Below are 22,392 nucleotides of genomic sequence, written 5' to 3' on the forward strand. Positions count from 1 at the left end.
ATGCCAATACGCTCCAAGGTCTGTGCTTGGGTAATTTCTTTGGTGAGCTTTTTTTATTCCCTTTTTTTGGTTTGTTTGCTTTTAATTTTTTTTTTATTACGGGTGGGGTGGGTGGGTGTTTTTCACAAAGTACAGAGACAGATAAATAAATTTTAAAGTACTTGACACATATCCAGAGCTTTAATAGTTAAAGCTAATACTGAAACTTAGGACTTGTTTACAACTTGACAACAGTAGGGCTTTGGTAAGGTTTTACTGTAGGTAGGTGTATATGGGAAAAGCTGGGAAGAAAAGAGTTAATGACAGGAAGGATTAAAGCCATCTACATTGTTTCATACAAGTTAGTAATAGTGATATAACTAATCATTTTAACTCCAGCCAAGTTCTGCTTCAGCTCTTGAAATGTTTCGCACCCCAGATATGCAGGGGGGTTTTGTTTGGTTTGGGGTTTTCTGGATTTGTTTTTTAAAGAATACATCTTAAAAACAGTACAGCAAATCATGTAAGTTCCACAAACATTTACTTGGATATCATCTCCAAGCATACATGGTCACTTAACTGAAGAGAAGCCTTCTAAGAAGTACAACAGTAAGTTGTTAGAGCTTTGCACCTTAAAAACTGTTCTGCAAAACTGCTCCATGCTCCATACTCCTCTACCCCTTCCTTCTACTCAGGAATTAGTAACAACAGCTTGCACTTCCTTCCAAGGACTTGCTCTTTGTAAACACCTCTCAGCACTCATGAAATAAGTGCATTCCTTTTTCCCCCCCAGGGTTAAGTAGGCCTCCTGGGTGGAATCCAGCTACTTCTGTTTTAGTGAGCAGATGCCAAGTACAGGCCATTTGTCTAGACCCTCTCAGTCACCTGGGAATGAAGCAGGAACTTCTTTGAAGGTAATTCATCCTGCTCTTCTCCTTGGCTCATCCTGGAGGAAGTGTAATTTAAAATTTAGATGAGGTATAAGGTTTGACAAATTCCATCCTTCCAAGTCAGAGTCTGAAATAAAGGCTTACAGGACCTTAGTTCTTGAGATTTTTTTTAATGCACTTATGTATTCACAAAATTTATTACTTCAAGGTTAAGTCATTTGTCTGAGTTACAGAAGTAATTTGCTACACTGAGAAGGTGTTCCCTATTTTCAATTTGAACTTTAAAGGTAGTTCTATTTTTTTTTAACTCATTCCCCCTTTTTATAAATTTGGGTTATCAGACAGCCACTGGATTTAGAGACCAAAACTAAAGCTCCTTGTAAACCCAATATCTTCAAAACAGGTCAAATTTGAGTACATGGCTTTTCACAGTACATTCATGAAGATCTGAAGAAATTAATGATGAATTGCCTTTCCAAGCTTTGCATGCAGGATTACAAAAGGAGAATAATAATTCTACAGGGAAACTGTAATTTCACTGTCACTAAAAAAAGAAGTAATTGTTTCCATAAACAAAAGCCTACTCTTCACAGCATGACAAAAGAGAAAACAGTGAAGCAGAGCATCACTATGTTGTTGGTTCTTGGTAGGACATGTTATTCAAAGAGGAGAGGAGCCCCAATAGCCTTAATGCAAACAAATGCAAAAGATTATGCTCAGCCATGCGATGATGGGCTCCAGAAGGTCCTTGTGTGCTAGAGCCTGTGTGCAGGTATGGAAAACGAATCATTCCACTGTTCAGCTGCACAGAACATTGAATGCTTTCCCCCTCACACTGCTAATTTCTAAGGTGCTGACACCAACTCAGCAAACTACAAATACCTATTGAGCAAATTCAACAGACATCTTAGGCATCAATTCAGCTAAAAGGGTTTATCTATTATGATGCACTACCAAGGAAATACAAGACTAGAAAACTAGTACAATATAAGCAGCATTTGGAGCATAAGGAAAACAGGGTTGGGAAGAGGGCTTCTGCAACAGTTTGGGCTTGGCAAATGGTAGGAGGAATCCAATCACTGGGAAGAAACAGAAGGGATGTACATGTAAAGTCTGTACTGTACCTCATGGAACTTCTCAAGATCTTCATAAGATAGTTCCTTGCTACATGAATATCATTTTCAGATGGCATTTTCTGTGCCACAATATCCACCACCACTTTCATTTTCCTGAACAGCCAAGCAAGGGGAGGAACAGACTGGACTGAGTTGTGACATAAGACAAGTCAAGTGGACATAAATTTACAAGTTCTGTTTAATGTTTTGTATTTGTGCACACACAGATATTTTTGAGAGGTTTGGGGGTTTTTTGACATAATAGTCTGAACAGCCTAAAAATACTGGTGGGATACCTAGAAGGTGGAATCATGTGGACACCGGCTTTTGTTGTGAAGTTCACATGAAAAAAAATCAATTTACTGTGCATACTCAAAAGTGGCTTCTGATAGATTCTCAACATTTAACTACAATTACTATGTCCTGCACTGCAAGAAACAATTTTTTTCTTAAAAGTGAAGTGCAGCACAAATATTGATTCTAAAACTTAGCAAAATGGGTAGAAGGACTAGAAAGAAAAGATTAAAATATTCAAAACAGGAATATTTTGCAGGCAACTGGAAGCTGAGCATTTATATTCTAATGTAATACCTCTGTACTAATTCTGAGTGACAGAATGAGATCATCTGAACCTACAACCCAGAAAACCTCTGGCATTAATGGAAGCATTATTAAAAGCATTTCACTGAAAGTGTCTTTCTACTAGTGCTTTTACAGAAGCTGCTGGAAGGAAAATGTTGATAAGTATTGAAGAAGATACATTACAAAGGAAAAAAGATAAAAGGCTAGCAGATACAGCAACATAGGCATTTATTTCCCCAGCACCACCTTCAACAACAGAATTTGTTTCGTTCTTATCTACCAAACAGCTCCTCTGTTGTAACCCTGTCATACAGGCTTTTGCATTGGGAATAATCAAAGCAAAAAGGTGACAGGCATTTCCAGGGACCTGCATCCAGGTGGAAAGCAATTGCTAGAATTTATTTCATAGAAACATACAATGGTTTGGGTTGGAAGGGACCTTAAAGATCACTCAGTTCCAAACCCCCTGCCACGGGCAGGGGCACCTTCCATTAGTCGGGTTTCTCAAAACCCCATCCACCCTGGCTTTGAACACTCCCAGGGATGAGGCATCCACAACCACGCAACCTGTTGCAGTGCCTCACCGCCCTTACGGTAAAGAATTTCTTCCTAATATGTAATTTGTCTGTTAACGTTTTGTTCCAGTCCCCTGCTGAATCAGCAAAGGGCTGACTGCTGGCTCACACACAAGCCTGAGGCTGCACCTTTCACTGCAAGCAGGGGCAGCCTCAGGGGCTGCCATGTGTCGCAGTTCTGAATCAAAAAACTGGCTTGTCGTTCCTTTTTAAAGGCCATCTTCTGTTATTTCTTGTCCTTATGCTGCCCCAAATTTACCGATCCCTATGATCACTTTTCACATTAAATCTATACAATTCTTCAAAATGGCTGAGTTCATCCGGGGAGGGAGAAGGAAATCCGTTTTGCCTTCGCCCAAAGCCCCTCACTCTTCACGCGCTGCCCTCCGAGGGTGTCGCATCCCAATGCTCTTCCGGCGCTGCCCTCCGGGGGTGCCCCATCCCAAATCCCGTGCGGCGCTGCCCGGGCAGGCGGCGGGAGCGGCCCCACAGCCCCCACGCTCCCCGTGCCGGCGGCGCCGTGCGAGGGGAGGCCCCGGGCCCGGCCCTCACCGCCGCTCGGGGTCTGCCCCTGCTCCCGAACTGCCACTTACTGCTGTCACTGCTATGATTACTCCTCGTGCTAATTAAGCGTTCCTCAGGCCGTCAGGGCGGCACACTGCCCTGTGACCCTGGAACCACCAATTTTCTTAGCCTTTCCTCATAGGAGAGGTGCTCTATCTGTCTAATCAACTTGGTGGCCCTTCTCTGGACTTGCTCCAACAGGTCAATGTCTTCCTGTACTAGAGATGCCAGAGCTGAATGCAGTACTCAAGGTGTGGTCTCACCACAATAAAACTTGGGTTTAGGCAAGAAATCCCAATTTTCTAATTTAGAAAAATCGGTCAGTGGCTTCAGTCAGAAATGAGCTCAGTCTACAATTGAGCTGAGTCTGCAGAAGCATCTATTCTTTTCTACTCTTCCTGTTACACGCTGTCAGCCCTAATTATCTGAGTTAAAACTCTTGTAGCAATTATTTATATTAAAGATTCTTTAAAAAAAACAAATTCAGTTTTCAGTCACTAATTTCTACAGAAAGCTGCAGACCGCTGTTTCACAGTATAGTCCACGTGTTTCAAAGAATACTTGGCAAACACCAGAATTTGGGAACCAGTCAATGCATTGACACTGAACAACAGCTATCAAAATAAAACTATTCTCCCTTCATTCACCACAATGCAACTCAAGACTTTTCAGCAGTGTAGCAAAGCCTCTCTCCAGCACTTTGTTTTTAAAGTAGCCCAAGTTCACTTTTTCACAGTTGCAGCAGGATGTCCAAACTAGTGACAGTCATTTCAAACCTTGTCCATAACTAGAAATTTGTCCCAATCCCCGTGTAACTGGCTACAAGACATGCCAAGGATGCAAGGCTAAGGAAATGCAGTAAAGGGCTGCAGCCCTGAGATAAAATGGAAACCTGCACAAGCTTAAAGGACAAATGCACAATTCAGTTGGCATTCTCAAATAAGAAACACTCTCAGGCACTGCACATACTGAGAGGTACAGCTCACAAGGTGCCTTTAGATTGTTTCACAGCCAAATAAACCAAACTATTTGTTTGTCCTACAGAAACATATGACCAGTTACAAACAGTGCGGCCCCATGCCAGCCAAGCAAGTCAGTGAGGAGGGTTTCAGTCCTTGGGATGAACTCAGCAAGCCACTCATATAGTTTTTTAGTCCGCATATAGAAAATGCCAAGAATTTGTAGTGACAGCACAGGTGCCCTTGTTTGTCTGCTTATAAATCCCAAACAGCTTCATAGTTCTCAGCTTTCTCACCTCCCGTCCTTTACAGTAACACTAGGCCAGACATACCAACACTTCATTAACAATTTTTTTCAATAAATCTGTATGTGCTGTGGGAAAAAAGGTCCTTCCAATCCACATATTTTTTTTGTTTGTTTTGGGGGTTTTTTTGGGGTTTTCTGGTGTTTTTTTTTTATTTTGCAGTTCACCAATCTTGTGCTCGATGGAACAAAATACACTAGAAGACCAACATACAATGCAATTAACTGCATATGCAAAAGGCCACTATGAATAAACTACTAAATGACTTATTCAATTTATTACAAACATTATTTGGATTTTTTTAGTCTTCGGAATCGTTGACAGGAAAAAAAAAAGGAGGCTGAAAACCACCATGAAGCTGCAGTTAACAACAGGGGCCTCAAATAATAAGAAATTGACAATGTCACTGTTTTGCCTTCCAAAAATTGTTCTATGTATTTTTCACTGCAGATTGTGAAAATCTCACCCAGCTGCCTAACTTGGGAGTTCATGATTTCTCTAGAAAGAAGAAAAAATTGTCATTTGGTCGAAATGTCTTCCCTCTTGCTTCTTATCCTCCTTTTAAATAGACAAAAAACATTCCTTTCTATAGAGTCATGTATAGAGTACTAAAGGAGTCATCACCCTACACAGATAAAGACATTAGGTGTTCTCTCTCTCAGACAACTACATTCATAGAATTCAAATTACTCCATGCTATGTTAGTCACCACTGCCAGATCTACCTGTCAGGGTAATACAGGAATGAAGTATCTGAAATCTGGCAAAAGACTAAGGTCCAGGAGCAAAACTATGTAAGAAATGTGAACAGTTTCTTGTGTCATTCTCAGTAATACAAGAATTATCCTAATTTAGGCTAAAGAGTTGTTATCAATTCCATAAAAAAGCTTTAGGTTAAGGGCAATACAATTCCCTGCTCCTTTCCCCGTGCCATTTTCAATGTTGTCCTGCCTCCTGACATAGAGGTATGTCTATATCTCTGGATGTAACAGCAAACCAAGAGAGGACAAACCACGCAAAACTTGAGGTTGAATACTTTTTCTGAACACAGTTAATCTCCTACTTTATTTCTTCTTTGTTTATTTAAAAATAAAGGAAGGAGGGTGGTATATATGTGTAAAAGAATATGAGAAGGAACAAAAACACAGAAAGCCCACCTGAAAATTTTCATGCACCAATTGCATATTAAAGGATTCACCCAAATTAAAAAAACTCCCACAATATATTCTGAAGTAAACCTTCACTGTCTGTCACTCATATCCAATAGAGATGATTCAAAGAAGTTTTATATATATATATATACACACATGCGCGCGCACACACACACACATATATCCCTCTATAGATATATGCATAGATATATACATACATGCAAAGTGACTTTTTAGGCTTTTCTAAATCCAAAATACTCCCACAATTTCTCTGTCCAGGTTTTGCACTCCACCTACTGTTTTTTTAGTCTTCCAGTGTACCAAAGCACTGCTAAAACCTGATCCATAGTCCACTTTACAGTTCACCTCCCTGCTGCTTTTTAGAGCATCACAGCCTGAGCCACTTGGTTCCCTTTCTGTAAGGTTGTCCTTTCGCTCAGATTCAGTCTTAGATGCCCCAACTTCCTACTGTCCTGTGGCTAGACACCAGCAATTTAAATGCTTTTTCTAAAGTACACTCCGTGCCAGCATTCAGACTGTCTATCCAGGAGAGCCTTAAACATCCTTACAAAGAAGGACAGTACATACAGTGACAGCCTAAACACCTTTCAAAAGCCAAAACTCAGGGCCTTCCTGGATGAGGCAGAAACATCAGGACTTGAAATTTTAAGTTAACTGTGTAGAGATATCACATCCTCACTTTAGATTTTACAAATTAAACTTAAGATGTGTAAAATGCCTGTACATGGTGAGCAATAAACCCAAAAAACTGGTATATGTTATATATCATAACAAGTACTTTAAGGCAATACCTTTTACCTTTGCAGCTCTGTGGTGAGTTTTATAAAAACAACACACACCATCTCCTTCTTTCTTTCAGGATCGCTCTATGAATACAAAAAATGCCTGAATGAAACTTTCTTTCAGAAGAAAATTTGTTCAAGGTTTTTATATTTGGTATCTGCTGAAGATTAAATGGAAATGCTTTCACATTGTAACTGATCAAATGTGGCTTATATGAGATTTAAAAAAAACCTAGTATGCCAGCTAAAAGCCTGGAAAAGTGAATTTAAAGGTGAAGCATTTAACAGTAGAAATCAACAGCAACATTACTGTTAGGTTGCCAACTGTGCACTGTTTTCCAAAACAAGTACAGAAGGGCTGACATATACTAATTCAAATTACTACTGGCAATAATTGAGTCATACCAGAGTTTTTGTTGGAAGACTCCACTTCTCTCCACTGACATCAGCATGCAGCCCATCTCTTTGTCGGAACCACATCTCCTTGCACTTTAGTCAATGTTCTTTTGGAAAAATCCCCTGTGACATACTTCACTGTATGTCACATGGGATGAACCAATGATGAAAACTAATTAGCCTGGTATATGAATAAATTCTTCTCTAATCTCAGACAGCTGAGCTCCACTGCATACATCCCCTTGTCCAGAGACAGCTGGATCAGCCACAGTCAAAAAATGGAGACATTCAATATTGTGCATATAACATGCACAGACACACAAACTGCAGAACTTGAAAAGCTGAGAGAGAGAACAGTCAGCAGTCTCAAGGAACACAAAAACCCACATACAGAAATTAAAGAATAAACTTTGCAGGCAAAGGAAAAAAAGTTATTATTGGCCTTGTTGTCCTAAGACAAATCTATGACCACTCCAGCATGCTCAACCCTTCGAAGTTTTTGATTTTGATGACACTGATTTGAAATCATTTTGAGGAGCAGAAAAAAAAAAAGAAAATTGGGTTCCTTATCAACTTTGTGAATCCCCCTAACTTATCAAATAGTAAACTATTATCCTTTCAGGTTCAAATGTATTGAAAATATAAGTATATGTATTGAATATACCTGAAGAGTATTGTATCTTAATTAAGGAATCCTTAACAATTACAGAAGCTTCTTGCAACAAGTTCTCACATTCTCCACTGGCAGTTTTTTGCTCAGCTCAACCACCTCCCTGCACAAAGTGACCAGCACGATTCCCACTGGAGCACCATCACTGCCCCTATCTTTGCATCTTTTCCTCCCTTTGGCCCTCTTTCCATATTTGTTTGAGCTTGGCTATTCCCACCTTCCCCTCTCCAAGAACATGGCAAGCTCACATTCCATTTGTGGGCTGGTTCCTTCCTATACTGTCTTTCCCCACCTGTGTCTTTACGCTGGCAGTCAGACAAGCTTTTTTGAGGATCAGCTGCAGTGTTGAAAGGAAAGCTGCAGTGACAGAAGATAGTGCTGCAGTCACTTAATAATCAAGATAAAACCTCTAGAAAAACACTGAATATGTGTTAGGGGCTCGTTAATTATACTAAATTCAAGAGCTCTGTCAATGGCTGGTAAGGATTATTTAATGGTTTAGATCACTTCTAAAACCTACACAATCTACATGCAAACTGCCCACATTATCTATGAGCTAAGAATAATCATGCCTAAAAAAATATAACCCCACATTAAGTGTGAATGTGTTAACTGATCTTCAACATGAATGAAGAAAACAGAGGAAGACAAAGATTTACCTCTTGTTCCATTACAGTCCACAGGACATTTCAGAAGTATATAGACAAGATCACCAAATAAAATACTCATCTCAAAAAGAAATCTCCAATTCTCTCAGCTCTATCTGCTCCAGCCCACCCAACATCAATTTATTCCTGATGCACCCTACACTAACAACGGAGCTTTCTCCAGCCTGTAGACCATAAAAGCAGTATCTTGAGCTCTGTAAAAATCTTGCTCTCAGCATCTGAGTTCACAATACCATAACCATAAATTTCCATGCATAACAATTAAACCCTGTCTTTCCTTAAGATGGGAATTACTTATCCAAGTTCTGAAACACAGAAACTGTGTTAAACACTATGCAGTACAACCAAACCCTAATAATAAAACATCTTATTCCCAATCTAAAACTGGTGCAAACTGCACACAGCTTCTGGGGTTTTTTTAGGGAATGATTATTATCCCCCCTTGTCCACTCTGAAGCGGCAATATTGAGATCACCACCACACTAAAAAGGACTTAGGGATGTCCCGACGTTACAAGACCAACAGTGCCCTACCAGGGACAACTCAGTTTCCTGTTTCTTGAATTTATGCATCAGAATTCTAACTCAGCCCTCCAAGTAGTTCTATGTCAGAGGAATAGCTGAATCCTGACTTTCCCACTTTCTGAAACCTTTTCAAGTGTCATATCACAACTCTCCCCCAATACAGCAGCAGAAATTACTTGGGTTCACAAGACCTAAGAGAAGGAATACTGAAAATGTCAAAAGGACCAGTAAGGGAATCCATACAGAATGACAAACTTGTGACCCAATTCAGACTTCTCTACCCAAAGGCCTTTTCTAAACCTCTGTTGAGACTATGCTTGTAGTGGTGGCATAGAAACACAGAGGATAGTACAACCTTGGTGATACATTATGTGGCAAAATGGTGCACAAAAAGGAATGGCTAAATCAGATGCAATGCAGAAATATAATAAAATAAATATTTAGATGGAATACTGCAGGTTTCCATTATGGAAAATATGGTCCTTTTTAGTCAGAAAAAAATACCAGAGTAAAAAGCAGAACCAACTCAACAGGCCCACTATTGCTCATCTATTTAACAGCTTGCACTTGTTAAGTACTCAAATACTGCTTTTCAGCCTATTCTCTCAACATTTGGAATTCTCAAGTCATCTTCCAAATACCGGTCACGTCACATAGCATCCAGGACCCTTGTATTCCAGCTTAGCTATAACCAAGACAAAAGATGACTGCAATACTGTAAAAAAGTTACAATATTTTCCACAATAAAGAACAGAATAAGCTTTTTATTTAGAAACTTTCTCTTGAGGCATCTTGGTCTCAGAAGGACAACAGATTTGAAAGGAAAAACTACTCCGTTAAAAAAAAAAAGAAAAAAAAGAAAAAAAGAAAACCTCCTCTTCCAAGGAGCCCCTTCTGGATTGTATATACAAGTGCACGTAAAAATTTATAGTGCTTCCACCGGGCTGGAGATGCAACTGTAAATCACTCTGTGATGTATGGCACTGTTTTTAAAAAGGATTTTTATTGTCATAACAGCTATTTTCAGCTTAAAACAGACATTAGAGTTTGGCACATTACAGAGCTCATAATCTGGGCAGGAAATCTCAGCTGCCTTAACCTGTTGGAAGCCCAAGGCATAAGGTGGTTAGAGTTGCACAATCATCTGTGGTAACCTCTCCCTCCTTACCTCCCAGAGGCAGCTCAAGCTTCAGGTGAAGTTAATTGTTCAGTTCCAAGTTATATCCCCTTCTTAATCTCCAACTGATGACTGCAGCCATAACAGCATTACAACAAGCAATACTACAATTTCAAACAATTATGTATCCATCTACAATTTCTCCATTGGCAAAGGGCAGATATTTTCCTGAAATAACTTAGAGCATGAGCTCCTCTCCTCCTATGCCTGTATTAATTCAGGCTCAATCACTCCAGCATTTTGGTGACTCTTAACTGAAGTAGAGGCAATCTGCATGGGCAGGTATAATGCTGTCACTGAGAGCTCCTACCAGCCTGTGGGTAGGACCCTGACCCTGAGAAAAGCAAGAACACTGCTCTCCATTCCTAGAAGGGAGATGGGGGCTGCAGTGAGACAAAAGAAAGAAGCTGGCTCCTCTCTTGAGGCTGGTTCTATGTCCCGCTTCATCTTCTGTGAGAAACAGAGCTGGACCACAACTTCAATCCTCCTTGCTACAAGACAGTGCTACACAGTGATTAAGCAAGACTAAGATCCAGCCAATGTCACAGAAGCATGACTGGGTAAAAACAACCTTTCTTCCCCTGCATTGTCTGTTTTAAAGGTATCTGGGATCCAGAAACAATGACACTGTTCTCACTGCAAAGGGACAAGCCGTGCCGTGTCCCTTTACTCTCTGCACACAGTACTGTACCTACAGGACACAGAGATTTGTCCCCATCTCCACCCCTGCCCAAACCTCCCTTCCTCCATCACACACACAGAAACAGAGGGGTATGTCAGAATCCTGAAAATGGGGGGCTAATTTCTCCACTCCTCTCAAAAATGTGAGACCCTTCCAGAACTGCAGACACAAACTATGACTGAGAGTTCACAAAAAGGAAATGCAGTGAACACGAGGATATCAAGCCAGAGATACCTCTGCAAAATATTCACACTGACAGCCACTTTATCCTCTGCCTCAGAGAAACCAGTGGTGGATACAGACAAGTGGCTGTCCCCTGTGCCACTCTGGAGGCTCAGGTCCCGAGGCAGCAACTCACACAGCTGCCAGTCTGAGCTCCTGGTCCATGTGAAGAACTCACTCCAGACCTGCCACCATGCAAACACACTCATATCTTCAATAAATTTATGATGATCAAAAAAAACCAACCCGACTTAAACCATTAACTCCAATGGTGCTGTTTCCCTTAATTTGGATTCCCTGGGAACAAGTACAATCCCTTATTATGAGCAGATATATGGCAGTGGGTTTAAAACACTTAAAACCACTTAGAGCTGAAAGTTTAAAAATGACCAGACAACTCTGATTTCTGGTATTCCTGAAGCAGTGCTGATTTTGTTTAGGAATAATGTTCTCGCAGTTTTGTAGGCTTATTTTACAGAAACTGAATGTGCCAAGATATGCACCCAATCACTAGACTTGAAAGCTGGGTTCAGTCATTTCACAGTAAAATAAAAGCTATTTTCCAAACAAGATTGACAACAGAATTACTTCACAGCAACAACAACACAAATCTTCAATAGACCATTCCTTTTCCAGCCTAGCTCACACCATCCCTTCAGATCTCAATCTTTAGTCACCTCAATTATCTCCAAGAATACCTTTTACAAGAGAGTCAGTCTGGCAAAAACAAAATTAAAAAAAACCAAAAACAACGGGTTGAAACATGTGCTTGGATACAAACAAATCAAATCAGAAACTTACCTAAATGATTTTCCAAGCCCAAATCAGGTACAAAGAATGAGAAAATACAGGAAAAAAAGCTTTAGCTAATATTCATAAATAGTTATTCCTGCATTCTTCCTGCATAAGCCCAATACTACTACTACATTCACATGCAAGTTGTGCCTACGTCACTATTATTAAACTTGGAGCAGTGAATATGGCTCTAACAGGCTGTTTGCATTATATATACTACATTTAGTTGTCTTCAGATGGAAAACAAAACTGGGTTGCAACACTCCCTTTAGGGTGGTACAGAGTTCCCAACAGGGAAGTTTAAACAGCCTCAAAGAATAGAAGAGTTATCTTCATATATTAAAAAAAAAAGTCACTGAAAGAGACATACTGAATACCTCTTATGAACACCAAGTAATTAATGGAAGTGTAATATTTTATATCTTTACTCAAAGTTCAGTGAAGTCAGCAGAAATGTATGATGAGTTTCATGTGCCAGTGCACATGTATTATTATACTTTATTATAAACTAATAGTAACATGCAGAAGTTGATCTTGGATCCTTCCCAACAAACACAATGGGCAGATTCTATCTGAGCAGCCCTCCAGTGTGAGAAGCTTCATTAACCTTACTAGATTAAGGATTTCTCTAATGGAGTTGGCTGGCCTGTCTGGTCACCACTAAGAAGACTGAGACAGAAACACATCCTGAGCCCATGCTGCTCAAGCACCTCACCTTCACAGCATATGTCCTTGAAAAGCAGGAAGCAGCAACTGCCTGGCAATGAGGAAAAAAATCCTACTCTGCCAAATTTATCATTTAACACCCTCTCCCCCTTCCCCAAACTGCGTAGGGCAAGTGTATTTAAAAGATTATTATTCCCCCCCCCAAGTTTTGCTCAACACTTCATATTCCTCTCCTTCCCAAGGAGAAATCCCACGATCCCTTCTTTAGATTTACTGGGAGGAACAAACAATCTTGGTCTCACACATTTATCAGCATACTCATTTCCTCTATCACTATTCCGTAAAAATCCCCTTTCACCCATGAGTAAGCTCTGCGCATGTCAGCAAACAACTCACAGCCTGGGAAACTTTTTCCGCTGAATTTTTCTTTTCACACCAAGACTTAAAAACTCTTAGGCCTTGACACTAAGTTTCACTAACAGTGACTCTGCTACTCCATCTGTCCTGAGGATACACTTTGGGATGAAGAGACCGGCCTGAGAAGACTAGTTGCAGACCTTGTAGAAAGTAGCAAACTACCCCAGCGCACAGCCTGGGTGGGAGATGAGGGGTTTTGCTCAGCAATACAAAAGCCAGGTCTGCATGAGAAATGGGAGGCAAATTTGAAAGCAAACAATAAAAAAAAGCAACTTTTCAGTTGTCCACACCTGCTGACTCCACTTCAACAATCTTATAATGAAATTTTAATCAGATGCATTTGAGACAAAAATGCATAGCTTTTTCTTTATCCCCCTACTCCAAGAAGTTAAAAAAAGACAAAAAAGCCAAGAGAAAGGCACCATGAACACTCGCTTATTCCGACAATGGAACGAAGGGGTGAGCTGCTACCAGAGCTCAGGAGGTGCCAGTGTCCTATGTCCCAGCCTGGTAGGAGCCTCCCCACTCTGGCACAGTGCAAGGTACCTACCCAGGCACCGTGCTGGGCAGTGCCTCCTCCCCGGACCCCTTCCTCAGGGACCTGGCATGGCTCCCAGCTGGCGGGCAAGTCCCACGTCACCGAGTGGGACAGGTCCAAGAGAGAGGCGATAGGGCTCCAGCACGCGTGGGGTGTGGGTGGCACTGTCCTGGGCTCTGCTCCCGGCAAAAGCAGGTGATGCCGGCAGAACAGAACATGGGATTCGACAGCTCTCTGTGACCGACTGTCCTCCTGTGCTAATCTGCAGTCGCCAGCTTAGGGGATATAATTAGACTCACAAAGGAGCCTTGTTACCGCTGCCCACTAAGAGGCCATAGCAGTTTAGATTAGTCATAGCAGCGACTCCGCCGACCCGCTCCAGTGAACACTGTCTGAGGTGCTCGGTGCAGAAAAGCTGAGCAAAGCCCAAAACCTGAAACCAGAGGACAGTCCCTGAAGAAGGAGGAGGAAGAGGGATTTTTATTTTTCATTTGAAGTGGTGTTTGACATGGCACACGGAAAATACATTGAAATTGTGCCACTGAAGATTATTTTTTGTGGCTTTTTTTCTAGTTTTTTGTTTTATTTGGTTTTTGGTTTTGGTTGTTTGGTTTTGTTTGTTTTGTGTGTGTGGGGGGGTTTTGGTTTTTTTTTTAATCTGTTCTATCCTTTCCTTTTCCAATCTTCTAGCCAAATAGGTAGGTGAATAGATGGGCCTGGGGAAACGCATTGAGAAGAAGTTAATGTCACATATGAGATGACAAAGCTAAAAGAAAATCTCCAGAACAATCCAGGCCTCTTAAGAGCTGATGGGCCATCAATAGTATTGGAGATGTTTTTCCTGTATAAGAAAACTACCCAGGTAGTCTTCTCAGGGAGCAGCACTTCCCCTAAAAGAGAGGCAGCCTGCAATATCCCTAGAAATAAGCAAGCTCAGTTCTCAGAGAGGCATTGGAAATCATCACCTATAGGAAAAGGGGCAAGTACAACCTTCAGGGAGACTGATGTTAACAAATTCTGGGGAATTCTTTCAAAGGACAATTTATTTTAAAACTCTCCTGAAAAAATAAGCTTTGTTCCATAGTCACACTGGCCAGATTTACACGTGTAAGCTTGCCATGGTTGCTGACCACCATCATACCTGAGGATGTAAAGGATAAAGTAACAGGCTGTACAGAGTTTCTCTGGGAGAAAACAAAAAAAGATTAGTTATGCTGTAACCCTTAAGGATCGGCCCAGCAGGATACAGATAAACCTTCTTAGTACTGGCCTGTGTGCCAAGATCCTTAGGTTTACTGACCCATCACACTAAACACACAATGACTATACATTTTTATTGGTTCTCTTCTATAACATATCACACTGACTGCACTGTAGCATCCTCACCAAGTGACTGACCCACACCCTGCATACGTAAAATGAACAGCTTTTCACAGGTCAAAGAAGGATATGCTTATAGTAAAGGAAAATCTGGAAGTGCCATGGATTTACAGAAATCTTCAAACTTTGGGAAGGAGGAGGAGGTTGGCAAAAGGGCAAGTAGTGGTCTTATTTCATACAGGCATATTTGGATTTTAATAAGGAACCTACTTAAAACAGCATAGGACAGAATTACAAAATTACAAAAAAGTCCAATAGCTCAACTGTGTGAACTTGTTGGTGTCTGGCTAAATCTTTATTAGCCAGACCACAACATTCTACTAAAAAACAAGCACACTTCATATAAAGGCGAGAGTATTGATTACTTACAGATGTCAAAGCTAACGTAATGAGGGTTTTTTGGAAGTAGTCTAGAATAAAGGTAAGCTAGTATGATTCCTTGCTTATTAACATTAACACATATGCACGAGTGATAAAGTGGACACTCAGTCCAGAGAAAGGCAGACTTTGATCTGATGGCTCACTATTCTAACAATGTTTCTGAAAGCATCTAAAAGGCACGGAGTTATTGCCGTGTGAATGAGGATTCAAAGTCAAGCTGACAAATATTATTCTATACTTGGTGACTTATTGGCAAAACAGAGAAGTAAAATTCATATGGGGAAAAAAATAATTTTTTCCCTGAATTCCAGCAGCAAGTCTATCTTCTCCCTACATAACAGAAGAATAAATTGCATACAGTGAATACTATTGAATCTACGGTCTAAAAAACTACTAGAATTACATTGATACAGTGGTAAAAGAGGAGGAAAACTAAGTATCTCCTTAATTTTAAAGAAAAGGAAGACATGAACCGCAAAATATAGTCGACTGATAGGATTTTTAATTAGTCTTCAAAAAGCTTTTTTTCCTTGTTAATCTGCAATCATATACTGATGAACTGTCCTGCTGGACTGCAGCCAGAACTGGAAACAGACAAAGCAAGCTCATCTTACCTTCAACGGGGACTGCTGGGCACAGCACTACATTTGCTAGAAAACGGCTATAAACAGTTACATAATTGCCATGAAAGCTTTTCTAAAAGACCAGTTGCAATTTCAAAAATATCCCTGAAAGAACTAGGATTATTACAGTGCCTATGTTACATATATGAGTGAAGGTGGGTGATCAGATAAATGCCATACACAAGATTTCAGCCTATAGAAGAATAGAGATTTTCAGTCAAGTGTCTTGAGGGTGAAAACCCCTTTCACTCAAGGCCTTATCTCAGGTGTAAATGTGCCTCTATCCAAGACAGTACAACTAAGTAAACAACCTAGAATCATTACTCTAGTTGCTGTTGGATTACAGTATAGAAGGAAAAGGAGTCTACACCCAAAGTCACTTGGTATTAATGCAGACATGCTTATAAAGCTATGGTACTGGATACATAATCCCACTGGTATTAAGCCTATGTAGTACCAAACCACTGCTCATTAATAACTGCTCTGCTCTTAAAAGAGGAAACTCCTATGTCCCTAGTTCAAAGGAATCCTCTGCACATCATAATCTGAGCTTCTAGGCTTTACCTCCTTACTGAAAAATAAAACATCAGCTAAGATCTTTGTAATTAAAAAAGGTCAAGAATTAATCCTTTCACCTCTCCCATCTCTAAAATGAGAAAACATCAATTCAGGGTGAAAAGCTTTCAAGCTTTCAGCAGGAACACACCTGTCAGTTTCACACAGAAAGGTTTCCCAGATCCTTTTTTTTTCCATTAATTTTAATAACCAAAGTTGTGGGAAGTAACTTGCTCATCGCTGACAGTGGCACCACAGGAGGAGCAGGATCTGTGATCAAGCCTGTTAATGAAGATGCCCATCTCTGTCTCTCCTCCACCTGACTCTGCTGCCAAAGCAGACTTCATTCCCCTCTGAGCCTCCCACCTGTCTGTCCACAGGCATATGGCTTTTAGACGAAAATACACCAAGAAAAGCAGTTAGAAACCTGAACTCTCAATACACCTGCCCCTTTGAGATCTTCTGGGAAGCACACTTGGCATGTTTTTGCCTAGACTGACCTTCCTGCATTATTAAAATATGTATTACCACATTTAACTTAGGAATGCTTATGCAAAAGAGACTGTGTGTGTCCTAAGGTAGAAATCTTGAAATGATACACATAATTTTGAAATCCCTTAAGTAGTTTAATGAAAATAACAGCCACAAGAGAGCGCTACCAGCAAAGGATACAGTCACAGGGAAAATTCAGACTTGAAACTATACAGAATAATAAAAAAACCATGTTGTGGTCAGGTGGTCTTATTTGCACATTTAAAAGGAGTCCTCAGACATTTAATTGCTACAGCTGTGATCTTCACAAGTCAGGAGATATTATGGGTGTCTCCATTTTTGAAGGTGGAATTTGAGATACATTTATTGCTCTTTCTCTTTGTTTTCAAGGGGAGATTACTCAGCAGTTTTTGGATTTTATGCACCTTTAAAATGATTCACTCCAACTGAGACACTTGAAGTTAACAAGTTTTCTCATACCACCTTATTTTTTTCTGAATGTTTATAACTGACTAAAACTCAAGGCAATGAGCTAAAACAACAAAACTGTGTTTGTGGCTTTGCTGTTTATGATCTCCATGCACCAAGTATCTCAATACCTTGTACTCCCTTCCTACTTATCTTGTCAAGAAAAGTGCCAACAAATTGTAACAACCAAGTCAGCTGCTGGAAGCAGCAAATGGAACTGCAGCATTTTCCATGCAAAACAGAAGGAGTTCCTGTTTTTGCATTTTCAGCTTCTAGTATCTTATCATAAAAGGAAATGATTTCCAAAAAGTATTCCTAAAAAAGAAATGACCTAGAACTTGAAAACAATAAAATAAAAATACAAACATATGCTTAACTCATGTACTTCTAGGGGGACAGAGAGACTCTAAAAGATAGAAAGGAAGTAATAAAAGCAACCTATTAATATTCAGATATTCTTAGAATGGCAAATTGAACCAGTATTTTGATGAACAAGTTACTGACAGAATTCTGTGATACAGGTATCTGTACAAATCCCTAAAATTTTAGGAAAGCAGCATATCCTACCTTAAATGACTATTCTTATGCGCCAAAATTCACACAAAGGTCTACACAATCACCTTTTGCCTTCCTGTCAACCATGGTAAGACCTATAAAGCCTATAGTATTGCTTTTTGGTTTCTCCTTCCATGCATTGGGTAACCAGCTGGCCTGACCTCCCATTTGCCAGCCACACCTGTGTCTGAAAAATGGAGCAAACAGCAATGTCACACTACAGTCAACAGCACTTCTTTTAAAAGAAGTCATGCTGGAAGGAGTATTAACTTGTCACAGCACAGCAGAGTAGCTCCTTTCCTATACTATGCCCTAGTAAGTTGCATTTCACATAAAAAGAAACTAAAGAGATCTGCAAAATGCTCTGGTTCTGTCTGTGAAAACAAATAAATGTAAATAAATTATCAAGCCTTAGTGCCCTTAAAGACTTCAGTCACTGACTTGAACAAATCAGGATTTCAACATCACAGTTTGCTCTGGTTTTCCTTGTACCTCAGCCCAACTGTACAGGCTTGAGCAGGAGGGAACAGCAATTTAATTTATAAATAAGATATGCACTGTCAACAAAGAGGTATTAAGTTGTATGAGGTATAACATCAATCTTCCTGTCTGCTAAATTCACAATAGACTACCATGATAAAGCTTTCATATTCTGGAACCGTTTTTCCTTGCTCTGCCTTGGGGAACTAGATAGGCACATCTGGATGTCTGAGATAAAAGTGCTGCTCTTGGGATTTATGGTATATTATATAAGCTACATAAATACTTTTCCCTCAGAATTTTGTGCACATTCTGATACCTTTCGATGGCTAGATAACATTAAACTCCTGATGTCATCCTCTTACCTCAGTTTTTGCCACGATTTATCAGAAGTCCTCTAAAGGATAATAACCCCCTTTTTTTAATGAGTACTTATCATTAGGAAACATCTAAAACGCTTCACACATTGAAAAACAGCTATAAAATTGTGGTTCTAGCAGGGTTTACTTTCAAATATCTTTGAAATTATCGTGCCATGTAAAGCGCTAAAGAAATTAACCTTTAAGGTAAATACAAAAAAAAAAAAAAGCTTTATTCACCAGTAACACTGAAGAAGAATACAGCCTCTGATAGCATTAATGCTCACAGCAGCAGCCGGAGTCAAAATACACGGGGGATTTTAGGCTGTCTTACCATAACTGAGGCAAAGGACCAGGAGTGAGGAACAGGAAGCAGGGCAGCCTTCAGACATGCTCCCCACCACCTCCTTTGCCAGGGATGGAATTAGCAAGCAGAGCAGCATGGAGCTGCCTATGCTAGCCCAACACACTGCCTTCAGCAAGAAGGAACCTGCCATGTCCTCGGGGCACAAGGCCATGGAAACCCTTCTGTTGCCTGTGGCCAGAAACAATGGGTATGTTTTGCCTCCCAGCCACTTACCATAATGAGCAACGAGCTTACCATTCAATAGCACTCCCAGAGGAGCTGAGCTTCCTCAGAAACCACATTCCAAATACCAGTCTTTCTACACAGGTGTGGTGTTTTCCCACAGTGATTTCAGCTGTGATTTACCTAACCACGTCCAAGGTGACCCAAAAACAGGAGTGGGGAAAGAGAACTCCTCCAGTCCCAGGGCATTTCAGGAGACAGCCCAGCCCTAGTTCATCTCATTCCTGGTTAAAACACCATAGCCACAAGATGCAAATTACTGAGCCTCCACAAAAAACTATGCCATGAGCTGAGACAACTGAAGTTTTATTTGAGAAAGCTATTTTGTTCTGACATGTCCTATGCCAGGCCAGATTTTGAAGACATTGCCACCCCCCAGAGTGCTTTCTTCCCCATCAGATGCCAACCCTGGTTCAGCTGCCCACCTGCTGGCAAGGCTGCTCTGTGAGGCAGATCAAAGAACTGACTCTGGTTTCAATTGCAACCCAGCAGAAATTTCCCCAAACTTGGGCTTTTGGAATTTCGTCCTTCCTCTGTTCTCAGCATGAAGCTGGACTAAAAGCATAAGGGCTGTATAACTCAGCAGTGTGGTAGCTGTGTCTCTGTGCCAGACTTTGTTTAGCCAGGTGATCCAGTATTATGCAGATTCAGTAGCAATGACCATAAAATACCATGGGTTTCTTGTGTAACAGATAAGATGCAAATTTCTTCAGTTATTTAGTAACTAAAGCTGCAACACACTTGCATTCCTGCCCTTCTTTGAAGTGGTCATATTTCTGGATTTAAGGGTTGGATTCAGAAATTTTTTAAAAAAACTTTTATAATCTTTTCAAATTGGAAGGAGTTACATGCAGTTACTTCAGCAAGCTGAGCATAAAATCTCAACACTCAATATGATAGATACTTGATACTGAAACATCTAAGAAGTGCCAAGTTCTCAATCTCATCATTTAATCTTCAGGAGGTGAAATATGTAACGTAAAATAAAAGTAACACAAGGAGAAAACTGTAACACATTGAAACAGGACTATTATTACTTCTCTCCAGAAATGTGCATGTCAAACTTCTTGACTAGTGTTTAAAAAACCAACACTGTTAAGTGCTTAAAAGCAATCTCAAACAATTACTTAAAAACATATACAACATATACAGAAGCATTCCTTCCAAATGCAAAGAACATTTCTGACATAAAATGATTATTAATTTGGTAGTTGATGGATGGGTTTACAATTCTGTTTCAGTCAGGAATCCTCAGATATCTACAGTATTATCAAACACATTAAAAAATGCATGTGAAAGTACTGTGCGAAATAAGTCTGCAGACCCCCAAATTTTAGAAGGTTTACTTGTTTCCCCCTCTCACCCAAGGCACTACAAATTACATTTTCCAACATCTACAATGAAATTCACAAGTGGAAAGCAGTCTTAAGAACAAATCCAATGTACCACCTGGTAAAAAGCTATGGTTAAATCCTGCAAGCACTTCTATACTTTTTTATCTTCAGTCATGTGAGTGCTCTTACTAAGTTGGATGAGACTACTAATGCTCAAAATTAACCATTTTGACAAGTGCATGCAGGATTGAAGGAAAAAAACCAATCTAAAACCCAGTCATGACTCACAGGTTGTTACCATCTGATGGATATTCCATTCCACAAAAAAGCAACATTGCCCAATTTTGGTAATTACTTTACAAAATTGAATAGCACTGCCACAAGTAACCTTCTGAATAAGCATATCCAAATTATAGAGGATTCCTTTTACTTACAAGGAAACATCTATGCCCTTTCTAGTAGCCCAAACATTGCCCTAACAGAGTTGACTTGGTAAAATATTGTAACATCTGCTGTATTTTGGCTTTCTGTTATTCAAGTTTTACAGGGTAGATTTTTTAGATTTGTAAAAAAATAAATTACAAAAATTGCCACAAGATGACAACATGTTAATCACAACATACGTATTTGAGAGAGTCCTGACAGCTGTATAAGACAAACATCCAAAACTATGCAACAACAGTTTGCTCCTTGAAACCAGGGACAATACACCATCAACTGGAGGAAATAAAGCTTATGTTCACCTCAAGTGTCCATTAGTATGGCACCAATAGCATGAATCAAATCATGTTAATGCAACTAAGAAACAGGCAAGATGGGTAGAAAATTAAGAAATAGAAGTGCCTTTTAGATATATATCCTACCAAAAGACAGCTGGCATAGGAAACATCCAAACACCTGGGTGGTATGCTAGGATTACAGCAAAGGGAATGTGGATTCACACTGGTAACACGTTGGATTAAGTGACTGTGGCAACAGTAAGGCAACCAGGAAAAATGGTCCCCCATCAGGGGTTTTCTAAGGTATAATTTGATGAAAATATAAGATAAAAGTGTGTGATCCCCCTTTTGTCATGTCCATTCCTTCCATCAGTAGAGAGGATCACACAGCTGAGGAGCACAGTAGAGGCCTGGCCAGCCCTGGATTTTCCTGTGCAGAAGGTGAGGGGCATCCCAAGCACAAGTGAACCTCCACACTAGCTGGCCTTTTCTATGGATACCCACTGAGCATATATGTACATAGTGGCTTATTTGGCAGATGCTCCATTAAACACTCCTTCACAGAAAGATCCTGCTGGGGTTGCTAGGCACTCCTAAAAACACAAGACCACCACTGCAAGGTTCTCCTGAGCTGGGCCTGTAGGTGCCATGTAGTTCGCACGACATGTCATGTTTGTGCTTATATGGTTCCTACCACCCCACTGTGAGCCATGGCAGCTCACTGGCAGGAGCAAAGGAAAACAAAAGATGCCCTACCCTGGTCATGCCCTGTCACATATC

At 40.3% G+C, this 22,392-nt stretch overlaps 1 protein-coding gene across 3 annotated transcripts in view; it reads right to left on the reverse strand.

The window, feature by feature from the left end:
- SHROOM2 (shroom family member 2) overlaps nt 1–22,392 on the reverse strand; it is a 123,115-nt gene that overhangs the window by 46,467 nt on the left and 54,256 nt on the right. Inside the window, exon 1 of one of the 3 annotated variants that reach the window (XM_027639187.1) lies at nt 13,690–13,757. The exons of the other annotated variants lie outside the window; for them this stretch is intronic. The gene's annotated coding sequence lies outside the window, so the exon portion shown is untranslated. Of the gene's footprint in view, nt 1–13,689; nt 13,758–22,392 lie in introns of those variants that run through there. 3 annotated transcript variants of the gene reach the window in all.

This window comes from Corapipo altera, unplaced genomic scaffold (genome assembly GCF_003945725.1).
Source record: "Corapipo altera isolate COAL_440 unplaced genomic scaffold, ASM394572v1 0, whole genome shotgun sequence".
Classification (NCBI taxonomy): domain Eukaryota; kingdom Metazoa; phylum Chordata; class Aves; order Passeriformes; family Pipridae; genus Corapipo; species Corapipo altera.